The 21259-nt window shown below is 33.5% G+C and overlaps 1 pseudogene; it reads right to left on the bottom strand.

Annotated features, from left to right (window-relative positions):
• LOC100626482 lies at positions 1661 to 2600 on the bottom strand (annotated as a pseudogene).

The following is a 21259-nucleotide window of genomic DNA, read 5'->3' as shown; positions in this document are numbered from 1 at the left end:
TTCTGATTAAAGTTAATTTATTCCTTTGTTTTATTTTGTGTACTTAATAGCTTTCAGTTTAGCAACAGAGATCTTCAAAAGAAATTAATTTGTTTAGTGAGGTACAAATAAAATTGTTCTATCTAGACATTGAATATTAAGGTGATCTTTTACTGTTAAGTTTAATTTTTCTAAAAATATTAAAAAATAATTGTCATTACTTCTTATTTCCATAATGAGTCTACTCATTCTGCTCATTTATTAGCATATATATTTATTTTTAATGTTTTTGCTCTTGTGAAGGGAAAATTTTTCTATAATAATTTCTGAGTTATTGCTGGCATAAATAAACCTAAAAATTTAATTCATACTTATTTTTAACAAGCCACTTTGTTCTTATTTATTTTTAAATTTTATCTTTTCTAAATTATATATTTGAAAATAACATTAAAAATATTCTCTAATTTTCAGCAATTATATAAGTTTAGACAATCTTAAAATCCAATGATAAATCAATAATAAAATTGTACAATCAAAAAAGAAATGAACACAGGATAATTTTAGAATAAAATTCTCATTTGTTCAATGATCAAAGAAGTGTGTATGTTAATTTTCATATACATCAATGTTGGATGTTCTGTGTGGAATAACAAAACAGATATTAACTTTTATATTTGGACATTTACATTGGCATGGCATTTCAAAAAAGCAGTTTGGCTATACAGATAAGTCACATTAAAAAGTTTATATTCTATGACAAAGTAATTCTTGGATTTATAGGGATCACTCCTATGAGGAGAAAATGAGAAATGAATAAATGTTTTATTTCTACCATTGTTTATAATGGTATTTATATTACCTTTGATGAACCCAATCATATATGATGGATTATTCACTCATTAAAATATTATTAGTTATATTTAATGAACTAATTAAATGTTCATGCTTTACATGCTGCAATATAACATCAACCAACACAGATACATACAAGTTCGCATATTAAAATACTACTACACAGGAGAATTGTAAAGATGCTTTGCCTACTACATAGTTAACATCCTTTAAAGATGTTTCAACACCAATATCTCAAACACTGGCCTTTCAATAAAGTAAATTATGAAAATATTCTTTTAATGAGCTATGAGACTCTTCATGGAGACCTAATATGTACAACTAAATTTTACTACAAAAAAAAATAAATAAATAAATTTTAATACATATCTATTTTGCAGTTACATTTTTTGAGATCTGTTTGCTTAATTTTGTACCAATAAAATCATTACATCAAGGAATATGTCAGTTTCAAATTTTGTAAATAAAAGCTTTGTTTCTTTTTTTATTATCATTTATTTTAAAGGCATTAATAAAAGCTTAACATACTAAGAAAGTTACAATATACAAATGTGCTAAGCCTCAATTTTGACAGATTCACTTTCTGTACTGTATGTGACCTTGAGTTTCTTTTAATTACTCATATTTCCATTGTTCAGTTATTCAAACTGATTATTCCCTCAAAACATTTAACTGATTATTTAAGCAAGAGTCACATGCAACGAGGGCAGATGAAGATGACATGCACCCATCCAAGTGTTCATGGAGAAAATGGTGAAACTTGTTCACATCGACCAGGGCACATAAAAATACCATTCTCCTTGGGAGAGAACTTCACCTATTATATAACACTATGTGATTTACTCCTTAATTGAAATGTGAGCACCTTCCTTCTTTTCGATTTTGTGTGAAACCCATAGAGTAACCAGTATGATAGCCAGTCATGTACCAAGAGATTAACATACTTCCCAAAGCATCAGCATCATCCAGAGAATCTGGACATATAGGAGGTGGTGGGGGAATTATTGGTGGTCCAGAAGGAAATGGAGGCAGCCAGCATGACAGGAAGTGTGGCGCAGCGGCGATGGTGGTGGTGGAGGTGGTGGTGGGCCATTGAATTTTAGACCTGGCTTTCTTGGTCCAAGACCTACTCCTGGCATAGGGGGTGGTGGAGGGAGAAAAGTGTTCCATGGAGAAGCTTTTGACTTGATGTTATTTGGCTTATTTCCAGGAGACCCTGGAGGAGCTCTCACTTTCATCTGTGGAAATTTGACTTTCATTTTCGTTCTCCTGAGCATTCTCTTCTGTATTATTATCTACTTCAGAAGTGGGGGAAAGAAAGTAAATCATACAGATTTTGCTCTTCTCTATGTCCATATCCAGTGTAAACCACAATACAGGTTTCTCTCTTAAATAGAATCAATGGTAGCTGGGTAAATGCAGCCATCTTCCGACCAAATGGCAGAACATCTGTCACCAACCTTCCACTGCTTCAAGGAAGCTGTGTTGTTCTTTTTTTGGTTTTTATTCTTCTTAGGAGGTTTTCTTTTAGGTGTGGCTTTTGGTTTATCTGACGCTTCGGAAATGTCGCCATTCTTTAGAGCGTGCTTAAATGAAGCCACAGCTTTATCATAAGCTTTTATCAATGCTGTATCATCCCAAATGTCCAAATCATCACTCTGGCCTGTGCCCCTCCGGAACCCCACCGAGTCCTCTGCCTCAGGAATACCGCTGCCACCGTCACCGCTGCCGCGGTCACCGCCGCCCATCGCCATGTTGCACCTACTGCTCAAGCTTTGTTGATAGGTGAGTATCTTTTATTATAGTCATACAAAGGTATTAATTTCCTGCTTTGTATGGATTTACAATTTTAATGTGTGGTTCACAGTATTTGAAGATGACCCTTTTTATACTGTAAAATTTAGTCTATTTGGGCAGATTTTGTGTTTTTCCTTCCTATGTGTTTGTACATATATATTTTTTTAATTAGGGAGTTTCTGTCGTGGCTCAGTGGTTCCTGTTGTGGCTCAGTGGTTAATGAATCTGACTAGAAACAATGAGGTTGCGGGTTCAATCCCTGCTTCACTCAGTGGTTTAAGGATCCGGCATTGCCATGAGCTGTGGTGTAGCTCGCAGATGCGGCTCAGATCTGGTGCTTCTGTGGATCTGGCATGGGCCGGTGGCTACAGCTCTGATTGGACCCCTAGCTTAGGAACCTCCATATACCGTGGGTGCAGCCCTAGAAAAGAAAAAAGACAAAAAAAAATTACCAAATTGTATTTAAGACTGTCTTTCTAATGGAATTAAAATTCTTCTGATGAGATTTACATGAGATTTACCTTCTTCCCATGTAAGAAAATGTTTGTTCCATTATCTATGTGGTAGTTAAATGGATTGGTAAATGTATGTCAAATTCTACATATTTATTTCATGTATTTTTGATAAGGTTATCATGCTTCAAAATTCATATACATTGTAATTGAACGGGAACCATAAGCATATGAGGTACCTATCAAAGCTGTTTGAAAGGATACAGTAGTAGGAAACAATGAAAAAGATAAAATAATAAATTCAACAAAAATAATTAAATAATGTTATTACAACATAAGAGGATCATGCTCTTTCAAAATATTAACCAGTATAGGATGAACATATTTAAGGTTTTTATACAAGTTATGTATATGTTACCATTACAAATGTTATGGACAAAGACCCCAAACATGTAATTTTTCATGTAGTATCTGTGCAATGTTTTAAATGTAACCCTTCACTATTTATTATTAAAATGAAATAATTATCATATCTGTAAGATGCTCCAGTATATTCTTTTTTGGATTATTTTACATGACAGTTTATGACAAGATATAGTTCCCTGAGCAGTAGGATCTTGTTTCTCTGTTTTATATATAGTAGTTTATATCTGCTAATCCTAAACTCCCAACATGTATCTCCATTCCTTTCTGCTTTGTTAACTTTAAGTTTGTTTTCTATGTCTGTGAGTCTGTTTCTGCTTTGTAAATAAGTTCATTTGTATCATCTTTGTAGATTCCACATTTAATTGACATCATATGATATTTGCCTTTGTCTCACTTGCTTCACTTAGTATGATAATTTCTTGGTCCATTCATGTTGTAGCAAATGGCATTATTTCATTCTTTTCTATGGCTGAGTAATATTACATTGTATATGGAATGTCTTGGTTATTGTAAATTGTGCTGCAATGAATATTAGGGTGCATGTGTATTTTCCAGTTAGGGTTTTCTCCACATATATCCAGAGTGGAATTGATGAATCAAATGGCAACTCACTTTTTTAGTTTTTAAGAAACTTCCACACTGTTTTCCATAGTAGTTGGAACAATTTACATTCCCACCAGCAGTGTAAGAAGGTTCCCTCTTCTCCATACCCCTTCCCACATTTATTGTTTGTAGAATTTTTGATGATGGCCATTCCAACTGGTGTGAGGTGATACCTTATTGTAGTTTTGATTCAAATTTCTTTAATTAATTAGTTATTTTGAGCATCTTTTCATGGTTTTTTTTGTTCTTCTTTTTGAAAAACCTGTATGTCTTCTTTGGAGAAATATCTATTTAGATCATCTGCTCATTTTTTCCTTTTTTTTTTTTTGTGTGTGTGTGTGTATGTGTGTGTGTGTGACTAAGGTGTATGAGCTGTTTGTATAATTTGGAAGTTAAGACCTTGTAAGTCACATCATTTGAAGATATTTTCTCCATGTTCATAAGTTGTCTTTTTGTTTTGTGTATGGTTTCCTTTGCTGTACAAAAGCTTATAGATTTGATTAGGTCCCACTTGTTTATTTTGGCTTTTATGTCTATTGCCTTGGGATACTAACCTAATAAAACATTGGTTTGATTTATGTTAGAGAACGTTTTGCCTATATTCTCTTCTAAGAGTTTCATGGTGACATGTTTTGTGTTTAAGTCTGTAAGCCATTTTGAATTTATTTTTGTAGATGGTGTGAAGGATTGTTCTGAATTCATTGATTTACATGTGGCTGTCCAACTTCCTCAATACCACTGCTGAAAAGACTGTCTTTTTTCCATTGTATATTCTTGCATCTTTTGTCAAAAGTCAATTGACTGTAAGTGTATAGGTTTATTTCTGGCCTCTGTGTTCTGTTCCATTGATCCATATATCTGTTTTTGTGTCAGTGCAACACTATGTTGATTACTGTAGCTTTATGGTATTGTTTGAAGTCTGAGGGGATTATACCTCAAGCTTACTCTTTTTCCTTAGCATTACTTCAGTAATTCTTGGTCTTTTGTGGTTCCATTTAAATCTTAGGATGATTTGTTTTTGTTCTGTGAAAAATGTCATGGGTAATTTGATAGAGATCATATTAAATATGTAGATTACTTTGAGTATTGTGGCCATCTTAACTATATTAATTCTTGCAATACAAGTGCATGGGCTATCTTTCCATTTATTTGAATCATCTTCAGTAGCTTTTATCAGTGTTTCATAGTTCTTAGCATAAGTCTTTTACCTCCTTGGTCATGTTTATTCCTAAGTTTTTTTTTTATGTAATTGTAAAAGGGTTTTTTAAAATTTCCCTTTCTTATACTTCATTGTTAAAGAAATCCATATATTTCTGCACATTAATTTTGTATCCTGTGACACTGCCACTTCTGTTTATCAGTTCTGATAGGTTTTCTGTGCATTCTATAGAGTTTTTTAATAGAGTATCATATCATCTGCATATGAGGAGAGTTTTACATCTTCTCTTCCAATTTGAATAAATTTTATTTCTTTTTCTTGTCTGATTACTGTGGATAGGCCTTCCAATACTATGTTAAATAGAGGTACTTTAGAGTGGACATCCTTGTCGTATTCCAGATTTTAGTGGGAATGTTTTCAGCTTTTCACTATTGAGTATTACATTGGATGTGGCTTTGTCATAAATAGCTTTATTATACTAAGATATGATTCCCTCTATATTCACTGTGGTCAGAAATTTTACCATGAATGGATTTTGAATTTTATTACATGCTTTTTTCTGCATCTATTGAGATGATCATTTATTTTTAATTTTTTTTTCTTTTGCTGATGTGGGGTATCACATCAATTGAATTGCATATGTTGAGCCATTCTTGTGACCCTGGGATGAATCCAACTTGATCATGGTGATTGATCCTTTTTATACACTGTTGGCTTCAGTTTACAAAGATTTTGTTGAATGTTTTTCATATATATTTGTCAAAGATATTGGCCTGCAATATTCTTTCCTGGGGGGTTATGTCTTTGGTTTAGGTTTCAGAGTGATTGGTGGCTTCATAGAATTACTTTGGGATTATTCTTTCCTCTTCAATCTTTTGGAAGATTTTGAGAAGGACTGGTATAAGTTATTCTTTTGTATGTTTGGTAGAATTCCCAGTGGATATTGGCAGATCTTTATACTTGAAACACTCTTCTTCACTTGTCTTATTTAGATTTTCAGAGGTTAACTTTCAATGAAAAACATGTTAAATAATTTCAGATGTTATACTTTCTACAACTTAGGATCAGATTCCATGGTACTTTTTGACGTTTAAACTCATAATACTAATGCTGTCTTTTATTGCTTATGACTTGCAGTTACATAGTTTGCTGTAATATTTGCAAACAATTTAATATGCAGTCTATTCATATTTAGGAAGTATATTACAAGATATGTTAGCAAAACAATCTAAAGAATTTAGGGATAATTATAGTGTAGAACAGAATAAAGAATCTGATTGTATGGAAATTTATTGGTAAATAATCACATATGTCAATTAGAATTAAAGAAAGATAAAAACTGATATGATGGAAGTTCCCACTGTGATACAGTAGGATAAGGATCTTACTTCAGTGCCTCAGGTTACTGAGGAGGTTTGGGTTTGATTCCTCCCCTCGCACAGTGGGTAAGGATCCAGTGTTGCCGCAGCTATGACACAGGCTGAAGCTGAGGCTTAGATTCAGTCCCTGGTTTGGGAACTTCCATATGCTACAGTTATGGCCAATAAATAAATAAATAAATAAATAAATAAATAAATGTAAAAATAAAATTAAGCCAATATGATGATTAATGACAATTTCATATAGATAATAGTAATATTAATAGTGATAATCGTAATATTAAATGCTTTTTCTGGGCCATGATAATGCCAATTTTGTCTCAGCCATTTCTGAAATAGTTTGAATAGATGAAGTTCTTGCAGCAAAGTGAGAAAAATACAGCTAACTGACAGACAGTTCCCTCAAGGTGTCAGTATGGTTAATTCGCCTCTTTCCAAATTACCCTCAACCAAAATGAACTCTTGACTATCAAGATAATTCAGTCTCCTGTGGGCAGAATTATATATAGCTTAATTCATGTAGACTTTAAAGATTAAGATCTAATAAATTAATATATTATGAGAAAAAAAAAACACCATTAGAAAACTGGAGGTCTAGTTAGCTCTTCCTCTATTATCTAAATAAATAACAGGTTGAATTAAAAACAAAGTTGAACAAAAAAATTGTATTCTGAGAGTCAGTTTTATGTTTTTTATAACCTTTGATATAGAACAATAGTAAAAAAAAAAGTATATCATTTTTTAAAAAGCTAGTGTAGTAACAAAACATTTGAGGAATAATGAAGCTACTAAATCAGAAGACAATTGCCAGTGAAAAAACAGTTTATTACTCAGTGCTTCTGTAAGAAGGTGCACCACTGTAAGTAGGGGTACTTAGGAAAATACAGAGGTGGTGGCAGGCAGAGAGGGAGAGGACTGTGGAGAAGAGTGTTTACTGTGGTTTCCACAGGAATGAAAAAGTGAAGCAGAATACACAGATTTAGGATTAGCTAGTGTGAATAATTTCAGTAGGCTCTGGGACTAGGGACTATCCCTGGTTGTCTTGTATCAAGCCCTGAGATGATGAGGGCAGTTAAAGTGTAGTGGCCCAGACTATGAGAGCACAACAAGGAAAGTAGGTGGAGGCATGGACCCTGGCTTGGTTGGTTTTTATTTGAAAAGCATTCCCTCAGGAGCACACTTTCTGGGGAAGCAAGTAACACCAAGACAATGCAACTTTGATGTATTAATGGGTTGTCTAGAAGTCACATACAAATTTTATGTGTGTAGGGTAGATGGTAGAACATCAAATTTATATGATTAATATGTATAGTTTAAATGAATACATTACTCTTTGTGGATATGTCAGACACTGGCTGGACACTGCCAAAGTGTCCCCCATGAGTCAATATTTTTTTTCTGTTTTTCTACTTTACTCCTTTGAAAAGGAAAAATTTCTTCCTTTAAAAATGTTTCTATGTTTAAAGGTTGGATTAGACTCTTTTGTCTTAAGATCATCTCTAATTCATTTTGCTGTGTTACAGTTTATGTATTAAAAGCAACACTCTAGGTTAAGTAGTTTTCTCATGATAAAGTGGTAGTGACTCAAGCCCAGATACAATCAATCCCAAATATTAGGCTTTCCATTTCTCATAAATGTCATCTTTTCTTGATTATTTTTCTTATGCTGGTATTATATTACTCTATTTTAACAAATTGTAAAATGCCCATAAATTCCAGGTATAAGGAAGATTGTATCTCTTTTATTTTGTTCCTTATTTAAGAATTCCAATAACTTCCTCTTAAAATTCTTTCTTGCATAGGACCAACTTGACTTATGAAAACTTCCTAGAGATATGCTAAACCCATCATGGGCATATCCTCTAGAGATGCCAGACCTGGGGAACAGTTGAATTTAGTAAACTGTTTTTGTTTTGTGTTATTTGTTCTACATTGTTTTCTTTTTTTATGTTGCTATCCATTATCAGTATTGAAGCTCAGGCTGCTATATTCTCATGAATAATTATCTTTTCTGAAGCAATACTAGATCAGATTATCACACGTCTTCTGTGGACCCATAAATTAATTCAATTGGGTACTTAACATTTATTCAAACAACATATATCCAAATATCTGGGTTCTCATATGATTCATGCCACATGCCGCTGGAACCAGTTTTCTCCCATAAAAGCCATATTTTGAGCTTTTTTGGTTGTTGTTGGAATCGATTTCTTCTCTCTGTAAAGAAATATTATTTGGTGGCCTACATTTGTCCCTGTTATTTCTTGTAAGCTACCTCGGGCTACCTCAGACTGCCTAACTTTAGTGCTTAGCAGAATATTGTATATTTAGCATTTAGTATAATACAAGTATATTTATACTCTAAGTTAGAGATATACTTACCATGCAACCCAGAAATTCCTCTCTTAGTTATTTACCAGATGAATGAAAACATATATTTACAAAAATTTTATACAGAAAAGCTTATAGCAGCATTATTCATAATAGTCCAAAAATAGAACCAAGAAAAGTCCATTAACAAGTAAAATGGTTAAAAAATGGGAGGTGGAGTAGGGACGTAAGTACTCAACAGTGAAAAGAAACAAAGTGGCAATACATGTAATGCCATGAATTCATCTCAAGTATATCTTGCTGAGCAAAAGAGAACTTACTGTGAAATTCAATTTAAAAGAAATTCCAGAGGAGGCAAAACTAATCTCTAGGGGAAAAAAAAAAAAAGATCAGTTTCTACCTGGCTCAGGAGAGAGAGAATGAGAGTTGCCTGAAAAGGGGTACATGAGAATATTTTGGGATGGTTAAATATTTTATCTTGATATCATTGATAATCGTGGTGGTTACATGTGTGTAGACTTATTAAAATACACTGAGACATATTTTTAACTGATATAATTGCTTTTATATAAATTATACTTCAATAAAGCAGTTTAAAACAATTCAATAAATTGAAATAATAGATTCAAGATAATAAATATTAGTTAATTGAATGTTAAGTGAATCAGGCAAAATAGAAATTATTAAACTCCTTAATAGTTTTTATAAATTAGTTTTATTTCTGAAAAATAATATTTAAAAGATTTCTTACTTGATTATTGAATATATAAAATATACCTTAATTTCTATGGCTATATTGACTACAACAAAAGTTTCAGAGTTAAATACATATAAAATGAATAGTGCAGTTAAAACATTAATATTCATTAATTATATCACTATCATAATAAAAATTTCAAAAATGAACAACTCATTTTCACATTCTAAGGCTAAATCTAAAGAATTTATTAATATACTAATTGATCTTCATTCACTAGCATTAGATTCCCAGCATTATTTTTAGTTGAAAGTGATATTCTATAAATTATAATTTACTTACCAGAATTCATTTTGTTCCATATATACCAATTAGGAATTAAATTCTCAACAGTTTAAGTTTAAAGATAATTATAGCAACTTGCCCTTTCCTATTCTATTTTCCAGCAAAATATATTCATAAAAGCTCCTGGAAAATAACATGCTGTGGATTAGATCTTAATATATTTGGCAGAGGTCATTTAGGGATACATGAGGATTTTCAATGAACGTATTTCCAGAAGAAATTTTTAAAATACATTTTTATCTATAAATTTTTCTATAAAATAATTATTATGCCAATTTTTTTTTTTCATAGTAAGACTAAATGCAGTCAACTCTTAAAAAGAAGGATTTGAACTACGTGGGTCCACTGATACTCAGATTTTCTTCAATAAATATATAGTCAGCACTCTGTACTCTCAAGTTTTATATCCACATAGTCAACCAACCACCAGACTAAATTTTCTTCCTTTTTTTTAATAATGATTTTTAATTTTCCATTGCAGCTGGTTTGCAGTGTTTTGTCAAATTTCTTCTGTACAAGGTGATCCAGTCACATATACATGTATACATTCTTTTTTCTCACACTATCATGCTTCATCATAAGTGACTAGATATAGTTCCCAGTGTTATACAGCATGATCTCATTGCTTATCCATTCCAAAGGCAATAGTTTGCATCTATTAACCCCAGATTCCGAGTACATCCCACTCCCCCCTCCGCTTTGCAGCCACAAGTGTGTTCTCCATGTCCATGATTTTCTTTTCTGTGGAAAGGCTCATTTGTGCCGTATATCAGATTCCAGATATAAGTGATATCACATGGTATTTGTCTTTGTCTTTCTGACTTACTTCACGCCATATGAGAGTCTCTAGTTCCATCCATGTTGCTGAAAATGGCATTATTTCATTCTTTTGTATGGCTGAGTAGTATTCCATTGTGTATATATACCACATCTTCCTAATCCAATCATCTGTGGATGGACAATTGGGTTGTTTCCATGTCTTGGCTATTGTGAATAGTGCTGCAATGAACATGCAGGTGCATGTGTCTTTTTCAAGGAAAGTTTTGTCTGGATATATGCTCAGGAGTGGGATTGCAGGGTCACATGGTAGTTCTATGTATAATTTTCTAAAGTACCCCCATACTGTTCTCCACAGTGGTTGTACCAGTTTATATTCCCACCAACAGTGCAGGATGGTTCCCTTTTCTTCACACCCTCTCCAACATTTGTTGTTTGTGAACTTATTAATGATGGTCACTCTGACAGGTATGAGGTGATACTTCATAGTAGTTTTGATTTTCATTTCTATAATAATCAGTGATGTTGAGCATTTTTTCATATATTTTCTGGCCATCTGTATATCTTCCTTGGAGAAATGTCTTTTCAGGTCTTTTGCCCATTTTTCTATTGGTTTGTTAGCTTTTTTGCTGTTGAGTTGTATTAAGCTATTTATATGTTTTAGAGATTAAGCCCTTGTCAAGCGAATCATTTGAAAATATTTTCTCCCATTCTGTAAGTTGTCTTTTTGTTTTCTTTTTGGTTTCCTTTGCTGTTCAAAAGCTTGTCAGCTTGATTAGGTCCCATTTCTTTATTTTTGTTTTTATTTTGGTTGCTTTGAGAGACTGACCTGATAAAACACTTGTAAGGTTGATTTAGGGAATGTTTTGCTTATGTTCTCTTCTAGAATTTTGATGGTGTCTTGTCTTACATGTAAGTTTTTAAGCCATTTTGAGTTTATTTTCATGCATGGAGTGAGGGAGTGTTCCAGTTTCATTGATTTACTAGTAGCTGTCCAGTTTTCCCAGCAACACTTGCTGAAAAGACTATCTTTTTCCCATTTTATATTCTTGCCTTCTTTGTTGAAGTTTAATTGACCATAGGTATCTGGGTTTATTTCTGGGTCTTGTATTCTGTTCCATTGGTCTATCTGCCTGTTTTGGTAACAGTACCACACTGTTTTGATGACTGTGGCTTTGTGGTATTTCTTGAAGTCTGGGAGAGTTATGCCTCCTGCTTGGTTTTTGTTCCTCAGAATTGCTTTTGTAATTCGGGGTCTTTTGTTGTACCATATAAATTTTTGGATTGTTTGTTCTGGTTCTGTGATAAAATGTCTAAATGCCAGTGGACTGAATGCTCCAATCAAAGCAGAGTGCCAGATTGTATAAAAAAGCAAAAACCTACAATCTTCTGTCTGCAAGAGACTCGCCTTAGGGCAAAGGACACATATAGTTTGAAAGTGAAGGAATGGAAATAGATATTTTATGCCAATGGACAATACAGGAAAGCAGGAGTTGCAATACTCATATCGGACAAAGTAGACTTTAAAATGAAGGTCAGAAAGAAAGACAAAGAAGGACCCTATCTGATGGCAAAATAATTCATTCAAGAAGAAAATATTATAGTTGTCAATATATATACCACTAATACAGGAACACCCAGATACATACAACAAATACTAATAGACATAAAGGTAGAAATTGATGGGAATATAATACTAGTAAGAGATTTTAACACCCCACTCACATCAATGGACAGATCCTCTAGACAGAAAATCAGTAGGGCAACAGAGATCCTAAAGGACACAGTAGAAAAGTTAGACTTAATCAACATTTTCAGTACATTACATTGAAAAAATCAGAACATACATACTTCTCAAGTGCACATGGAACATTCTCAAGGACCAATCACATACTGGGGCACAAATCTATTCTCAACAAATTTGAGAGTATAGAAGTTATTTCAAGTATCTTCTCTGACCACAATGGCATGAAACTAGAAATCAACCACAGGAAAATAAATGAGAAAAAAACTAACTATATGGAGACTAAACAACATGCTACTAAAAATCCAATGGGTTAATGAGGAAATCAAGGAGAAAATTAAAAAATACCTCAAGACAAAAGATAATGAAGACACAACCATTCAAAATCTATCAGATGCCACAAAAGCAGTGCTCAGAGGGAAGTTCATAGCAATATAGGCCTTCCTCAAAAAAGAAGAAAAATCACAAATAGAAACTTATCTCACCACCTAAATGAAAAAGAAATAACAACAAAACCTAAGTCAACAGAAGGAAGGAAATCACAAATATCAGAGTAAATTAATTAAATAGAGATTCAAAAAACAATAGAAAAAAATCAACAAAACCAAATGCTGTTTTTTTTTTTTTAAGGTAAACAAAATTGACAATCCTCTGGCTAGACTCACCAAGAAGAGGAGAGAAAAAACCCAAATAAACAAAATATGAATTTAAAAGGGAGAAATCACAATGGATACTGCAGAAATACAAAAAACCATAAGAGAATACTATGAATAATTGTATGCCAACAAATTTGACAACCTAGAAGAAATGGACAACTTTCTAGAGACTTAGAGCCTGACAACACTGAATCAGGAAGAAAGACATCAACTGGATAGACCCATCACTAGAAATGAAATTGAATATGTCATAAAAACACTCCCTACCAATAAAAGTCCAGGACCAGATAGCTTCACAGGCAAATTCTACAAAACATACAAAGAGGAACGTATACCCTCCTCCTTAAACTTTTCCAAAAGATTGAAGAAGGAACACTCCCATAGACATTCTATAACACCACCATCACTCTAATACCAAAACCAGACAGATACCACCAAAAAAGAAAACTATAGGCTCTTATCTTTGATGAATATAGACGCAAAAATTCTCATCACAATTTTAGCCAACCAAACAATCCAACAACATGTCAAAAAGATCACACACCACGACCAGGTGGGATTTATTCCAGGTTCACAAGGATGGTTCAACACATGCAAATCAATCAATGTCATACACCACATTAACAAAAGAAAAGTAAAACCACATGATCATCTCAATAGATGCAGAAAAAACATTTGACAAAGTCTAACATCCATTCATGATCAAAACTCTTAGCAAAGTGGGTATAGAGGGAATATAACTTAACATAATAAAAGCCATTTATGACCAACCCACAGCAAATAAAATATTCAATGGAGAAAAGCTGAAAGCCTTCCCACTAAAATCTGGAACCAGACAAGGATGCCCACTCTCAGCACTGTTATTCAACATAGTACTGGAAGTCCTAGCCACAGCAATCAGACAAACAAAAGAAATAAAACGTATCCAAATAGGAAGAGATGAGGTAAAATTGTCACTGTATGCTGATGACATGATACTCTATATAGAAAACCCTAAGGACTCAACCCCAAAACTACTTGATCGGATCAACGAATTCAGCAATGTAGCAGGATATAAGATTAACTTTCAGAAATCAGTCACATTTCTGTATACTAACAATGAAATATTAGGAAATGAATGCAAAAATACAATACATTTTAAAATGGCACCCCAAAATATCAAATACCTTGGAATACACCTGACCAAGGAGGTGAAAAACTTATATGCTAAGAACTATAAAACTTTAACCAAGGAAATTTAAGAGGACTCAAAGAAATGGAAAGATATTCCATGCTCCTGGGTTGGAAAAATTAATATTGTAAAAATGGCTATACTACCCAAACAATTACAGATTCAGTGAACTCCCTATCAAATTACCCACAACTGAATTTTCCACCCTCCCTTCATTGAATCCATGCAGTCAAATCAGAGGGCTGACTGCTAAACCATTTTAGATAAGAGACTTGAGCACCACAGATTTTGCTATGAAGGCAGTAGTTCCTGGAACCCATCCCCCTTTCAAACACTGAGGAGGGACTGTAAATGGTAATGGAAGTAAACAAACGTAAAGCACCAATTTTTTAAAAAATTAAGCACATTTAACATAAATGTATTAAATTGGATTTATACAATTTAACATTGATATGCTTCTGAATTCAAATGTTTTAAATAGTATCAATGTTTTACAAATAAATAAATTATGGCTATAAGATTATACTGATGCTGTATCACTGAAATTATTTTTTGAAGTCAAAACATAAAGTGCCACTCAATTGGAATATTATCAGGCTAGTAATTAAATCTCACAGTCAATTTAGATAATCGCAGTAAGCATAAGTTTGAAGTATGCAGTATATTAAAAGTATTGTTGTGTCCTTATTTCAAATAACAAGAGCAAACAAATGGCTAACAGCTTGACGCAAGGGTATTCTGCCAGATATTCAACTTTAGTGAACACAAAATAGTTCTGTAAAATAATACTGCTCATATACAAATGAACGTCACCAAGAAATAGAAAACAATATCCCTTTCCTAGTTTAATTATGTCTCTGGTTATATAATATACATTAATTTTAAAGTATATCTTATATTTAATTATGCATAATTAAACTATTTATATTACCTATTTTTAATTTATAGACTCCAAATCAATTGGGGATGTATTCTAGCCTTAAGATTTTATTTCAGTGTAACATTTAATGAAATCACTCCTCTCATCAAATTATACAAACTTATCCAGAACTTGACAACTGGGTGAAAATAAATCTAAACTACTTTTCAATAAAATTAAATAATTGCTAATACATAATGCGATTTATAATGATTTGCAGGAATTTCAGTTTCATTCAAACTGGAAAAATAATCTTTATTTCCTTAAAATTTTTAATAATTTAAAAATATTTCTAATTTTGTATATGTCCAAATTACTTATGTATGCTATTCCAAAGTAATTGTTATCTACCGGGTAGAATAATCTTTAAATGTCAAAGTTTGAGGGAAAATATGCTTCTGATACCAAGAAAACTTATTAAAAATAGGTTTATTGGGTCACATTAATATTTTTTTTTTATTTAAGTATTCTGAATGAAGTACAGTTCTTATTACAGAACCAGTTTTAAGGTTAATGGACAATATTGATGTGCTTTTCTCTATTGACAAATGAAAATAGATGACAATAGTTCTGAAAATTCCCCTCCCTATTTCTTTCCTTTGTATCACTTTAAATTTTCCATGGGTATTGTTATATGTAAGATGATATTCAGCTTGCTTCCTGGAGACAGGAGTATTTCTAATACCTGTCAAGTTGTCTAGAGGGACGATTACCTGTAAGGTCCCTTTTACCTGAATATGCTTTCTGACATCCTCCTCAGTGAAGTGATCAGACTACACTCTAGGACATGTCTATTACAGGATTCTTAGCAAGAGACGTTTCTTCTAGGTATTTGTGTACCTGAAGAATGTATCCTCAGTTATAAGGGGATAGTCATTCAGTTATTTAGCCTTTGGGGAGTCATCTCAAACACATTGTATCTCAATCTGTATTCATATGATACAGATTGTAATCTGTAGAAATTATCAAACCATGACAAGAAAATAGTACCAAAGACAGAAAGACCCACACAAGGATATTATAGATCTAAGGGAATAATTTCTAAGGAAGATCAAATTTGGAAGGAATGTCAGACCTCACAGAAGGACGTGTGGTTGGAGGGTATTGCTATTTACTTAGGAACTGGGCAAGTGGTTACTGGGCAAGTAGGAAAAACCCTCCAGGGCTCAGGATGTGCAGGTGGAGTATGACAGGGCAGTGTTGCATGTGCTGTTGAAATTGGGAGATTCAATGCCTTTACTCTATAGGAACCTGGCTCACTTCTATGTAAAGCTTTGGTTGGGGTGGATCCAGGACACTGCGGAGAAACAGGTTTGAGAGGAGGTCTTGCTAAGCCAGATCCTGCAGGGCCCCTGAAGTGCAGGTATGTGGTGCAGGAGCAGAGACCTGGTCTCCATCACTCAGTCTTTTTCCTTCTCCTCACTTTCTCTTTTCTGTGTGTGCATATGACACTGAGATAGAAAAGAGGCAGGAAACTTTAAGTCAATGATTGTGTAGGACTTACAAAATTATGAGATCCAAATGTGGCATGGAATCAGAAAGCCATCAGATTCTGGAGAGCTGAGACAATAAATTTGTCATATAAAATTTGGTAGACAAGAGAGCAGAGTTTTCTGTCCAGTTTTAATGATATTAAATAAACCTGCAGTATTCTGATATGACCCTGGGAGAATGAAGGTGGTTCCATCAATATCTAAGAAAATATATTTCAAAAATTTGGCACATGAGTGGGTTTTGAGTCAGAACTAGTCTGACTCAGGAGAAATGAAGCAATATTTTTTGCATACCTGAAATTGTGAACTGAGCTTTTACATGCTGTGTCTTTATAGATGCCTGTACTCTGTGATACGTGAGGTAAGAATTCCTAAGACCTGTGAAGACACATATAATTATCCATTCATGACCTGAGGTCCTTCTCTTGGGACAGTGCATAAAAACAAGAGATAAAAATCCAAATAATGTAGAGTTATCAATATGATTATAATATAGTAGAAAAATATCAGAAATGGTAGTATATGTCTATACTATATACACACACATGTGTCTCTCTGTGTGTGTGTGTGTGTGTGTGTGTGTTTTACATGCATAGGAAGCAGGACTCTGGGTCAGGGACACAGTTTATTTCTTGCAAAACATCAGCAGCTAAAACAGCATCTTATGTGCCCTCTCATCTCATGCCTATTGTAGCATGATGCTGTAAGTGTCTGCTGTTTTCTAATGTGTGACAGGGTGCATCACAGGATGGGAATTCCAAATTTTAGGAGACTCTGAGTTTTTATAATTCCGCTGGCACACCTTCCCATCCTGTTTTCCATCAAAATAGAGAGAACATCTCCTCTGGAGGAGAGATGGGAGTCACATCTAGTACTATTACCCTAGAATGTAAGCAAATGTCTTTGGAAAAGGAAGAGATGATTGATCTTTAGTACCAAGGTTTAGTAGATCTTTGGTTGGTATATCTCTACATATATCTAGAGGGATAACACTGTCTCTGCTCCCAAGCCTCATTGCTATTGAAACATCCTTTGCTTACAAGGCCTGAACCATTCAGGGCCATGAGTAATCCATGGCAAATTGTTTCTCAACAGAAAATCAACAGGTTCTTAGAAGTGCAACCATTGATATATTCACACACTTAGAGCTCTAAAGTCACAATTATGTGGATGGTTGGTGGAGAGGTGCAAAAAATGAGGGTTTCGTCAGAAGGTTTGGAATCATAGTTATTCAAGGTATTCAGAAAGAACCAAGGTAGTGTAATAAATACTGAGATTAGTGGTGTTGATATCCACAAATAGTCTGGGCCATTGAAGGCCCTCAAAAGATTTTAGAATTACTATTAAAAACAGGACAACTGAAGTTCTTGTTGTGGCTCAGCAGGTTAAGAACCTGACACTGTATCTCCGAGGAAGTGGGATCCATCCCTGGCTTTCTCAGTAGGTTAAGGATCCAGCATTGCCACGTGCTATTTCATAGGTTGCAGATGTGGCTCATCTGATGTTGCCGTGGCTGTGCCATAGGCCTCAGCTGCAGCTCTGATTCAACCCCTAGTTTGGGAACTTCCATATGCCACAGGTGTGGCCAGAAAACAAACAAACAAACAAACAAAAAAGGACAAAAATTAAGTGATTTTAAACATGAGAATATCTCAAACAGATTGAGTTATTAAAAGAGTATACTTCAGCTATATGAGGAATTGATTTTGTGTTGAATGGATCAAAAATTAGCATGAAAGAAGTTAAATCCAACTAGGAGACCATTAGTATATTCTAGATCAAGGTAGAGATCACTCATACTAGGCTGATGATGCTAGAGATGGGTTACTTCTCTCAAACCCAGACACAGAAGTTATATAAAACTTGGTATGATGGCAGACTCTTCATGTATATTAACATTTCTGGGAAATATTATTTTTTCTGTAATGGTCACAGTTACGTATACTATAAAAGCCTCGACCATGGGAAACTTGTGTGTGTTGTTGGGGCAAGGGGAGTCAATGCAGAAAGCATAAAGAACTGGGGAGAAAAGCCAAGTGGGATACAAATGAGCATCCATGTCAATTGAGTGGGCTCCCTCTAGACTCAGGAAACAATTTATGTCTAATATGATGGATGTAGTAGGCAGGGTATGCCTTCAAGCACTTAGAAATAAAGGAATTAGTGAATAGATTGGAAAGTTTTTGTTCCATTAGGCTTGTTCACTTTGAAGAGGGAGTCAGTGACCCTCTGGAGAGTACAGAAGACACCATGTCCTTCAGGAAGTGTGGTTAAAAGGTTGACATAGGAATGGAAGCCAAGTGCTAAGTTTTAGCACAGGGTTTATTGCATTGATGGATTAGGAATACATGCTGAGAAGCAGAGGGAAAAATTAGCCATAAGGCAAAGTTGCCATGCCACTACAAAATTAAATATCATTATAAAATTAGTTATGTTCTCAAAGGAGGTTTTTATGTTCAGAAGATTACTAAGAGTTTATTTAGTTTTCTAAATTTAATATTCAATTTATGAAATTTACAAATCCCTAAACTAGTTCTTTCTTAAGCTTAAAATCTACATATGAAAATTATATTTCTCTTAAGTCTAGTAAAATTTTACCACCTATTTTAATGGGCATTTGAACAAGTGTTTGGCTCCATTTACGAACCTAGTTAATTAAATACCTTCAACAGTTTAAACTGTTCATAAATTTAATATATTCAATTTATTTTAAAGTATTCCAATTGTCTAATTAATAAATAAGACCTTCCTGAATACTTAAATAACTCCTATAAATTTAATATGGTAAACTAAACCATAAGTTCTCTTAAATGTTACTATGCTGAAAATAAAACTAGGAAATATGTATTAATTTCTCAATTACACTTATTAAAATTAGAATTATGATCAATCTGTTTGCTAAAATGTTAAGTTTTAAAATAAATTACAAGGGCTTAGGTAGCAAATATGCATGATTTCTAAACTTAACACAAAAATACTAACACTGTATATTTGTTTTAATGCATTTCTACACTAAATTCTAAATCTCCCAAGAGTTAATAATAATGACTCATGAAAAAAAAAATGATGGTCCTAAAAATATTGGCATCCTCAAGCAAAATTTGGAGGCTTTCTGAGGTTAGAGATTCAAACTGTACCATAAATTGTGATTATGAACATCAATATAATTTTTTCATGACTCTACCATGCTGAGTTTGGTACATTCATCATGTAACAACTGAAATACATAAAGAAATGGGTGGTCATATCCCCATATTGCCATTATTACTTGATTTTAAAATGAAATTAGGGTCTGTAAATCCAACCCTATTGTCTCTAATACCTAATTGGATTTAAATAATGTGTTTATGCTTAATTTATTGGTTTTTTTTTTCATTTTACCTATCCAAATCTTATGAGTTTCAAGATGGTATTCAACTGGATTATGTGTGTTTTCCAAATCTTTGTTTAGCTTGGAGTTACAACTCCTAAGTTCATCCTCCTAAGAACAAAAAAAAAAAAATTTAGAATCTATGCTACAAACTGATAATCTCTGATTGGGCAAAACCTTGAAATCCAAACTCTTTTTGCTACTGAAGATGCAAAGGCATTTCCAGGTTTTCTGTGGCCCTGCCATAAAGACCAGATGACTGAAGCTGTAAGTTGAATATTTCAAAGTATCCAGTGCCTATTACTGCTCTGGTCAGAGAGGAAACTGATAATACCCTTTACTTTGAGATATATTACTAAAATTTCAAATTGTCTGAGCCTTGATCTTAGAACACAGTGCTGTCAAAAAAGTGAAATAATTTTGAGTTAAATATTTCTGGTCAGGAGAGAGTAGTAGCCAAAGCTCTGGAATCAGGTTGCCTAGGTTCAAATCTTGAAACTGACACCTACTAGTTCTGTGATGGGAAATAGCTCTATAATGGACTAGTCCATCTGGGGCACATTGATTAAATCATTCTGTTTCACCTTTCACATCTTTGAAATGGGATATAATAGTGTCTCCTGAATAAATTTTCATGAAGGTTAATTTAGACAGCTGCAAGTTGGAATCATCTGGGTTGATTTAAAAAAAAATCACAGGCTTTCAGACCCCATTCCACAACAACTAGATCAGAAAATCTGAAGGCACTCAAGAAATAAAAATTAAAAAAAAAATCTAAAGGCAAGGGACTGAATAATGCTAATAAAGAAATGAGGATAGTGACTAGTATATTTTATAACATTTTATTTTATTATTGTGTATTCCTAGATGAAATTTATCTCTAAACTTCAGGTTTATTATGGCAATATGTGCCAGCAGACAATTACTACAACCAGTAGTTATTTATTTCAGACTCTACCAAGAAGGTTTTGGAAAAGAACCTGATACTCTACTCTAAATTGGCTTGTAGCCCTTTTCCTTTTTCTGCTCCCCTGTCCATCCCCAAGATTGTTTCCTCCGTTTTGTGTGAGGTCTGTATAGGTAAACCTGAGAGGATAATCGCTCCTTGG

Source organism: Sus scrofa, chromosome 13, assembly GCF_000003025.6.
Source record: "Sus scrofa isolate TJ Tabasco breed Duroc chromosome 13, Sscrofa11.1, whole genome shotgun sequence".
NCBI classification, from domain to species: domain Eukaryota; kingdom Metazoa; phylum Chordata; class Mammalia; order Artiodactyla; family Suidae; genus Sus; species Sus scrofa.
Note: the sequence above shows the minus strand (reverse complement) of the source record. Positions and strands in the feature narration are given on the sequence as shown.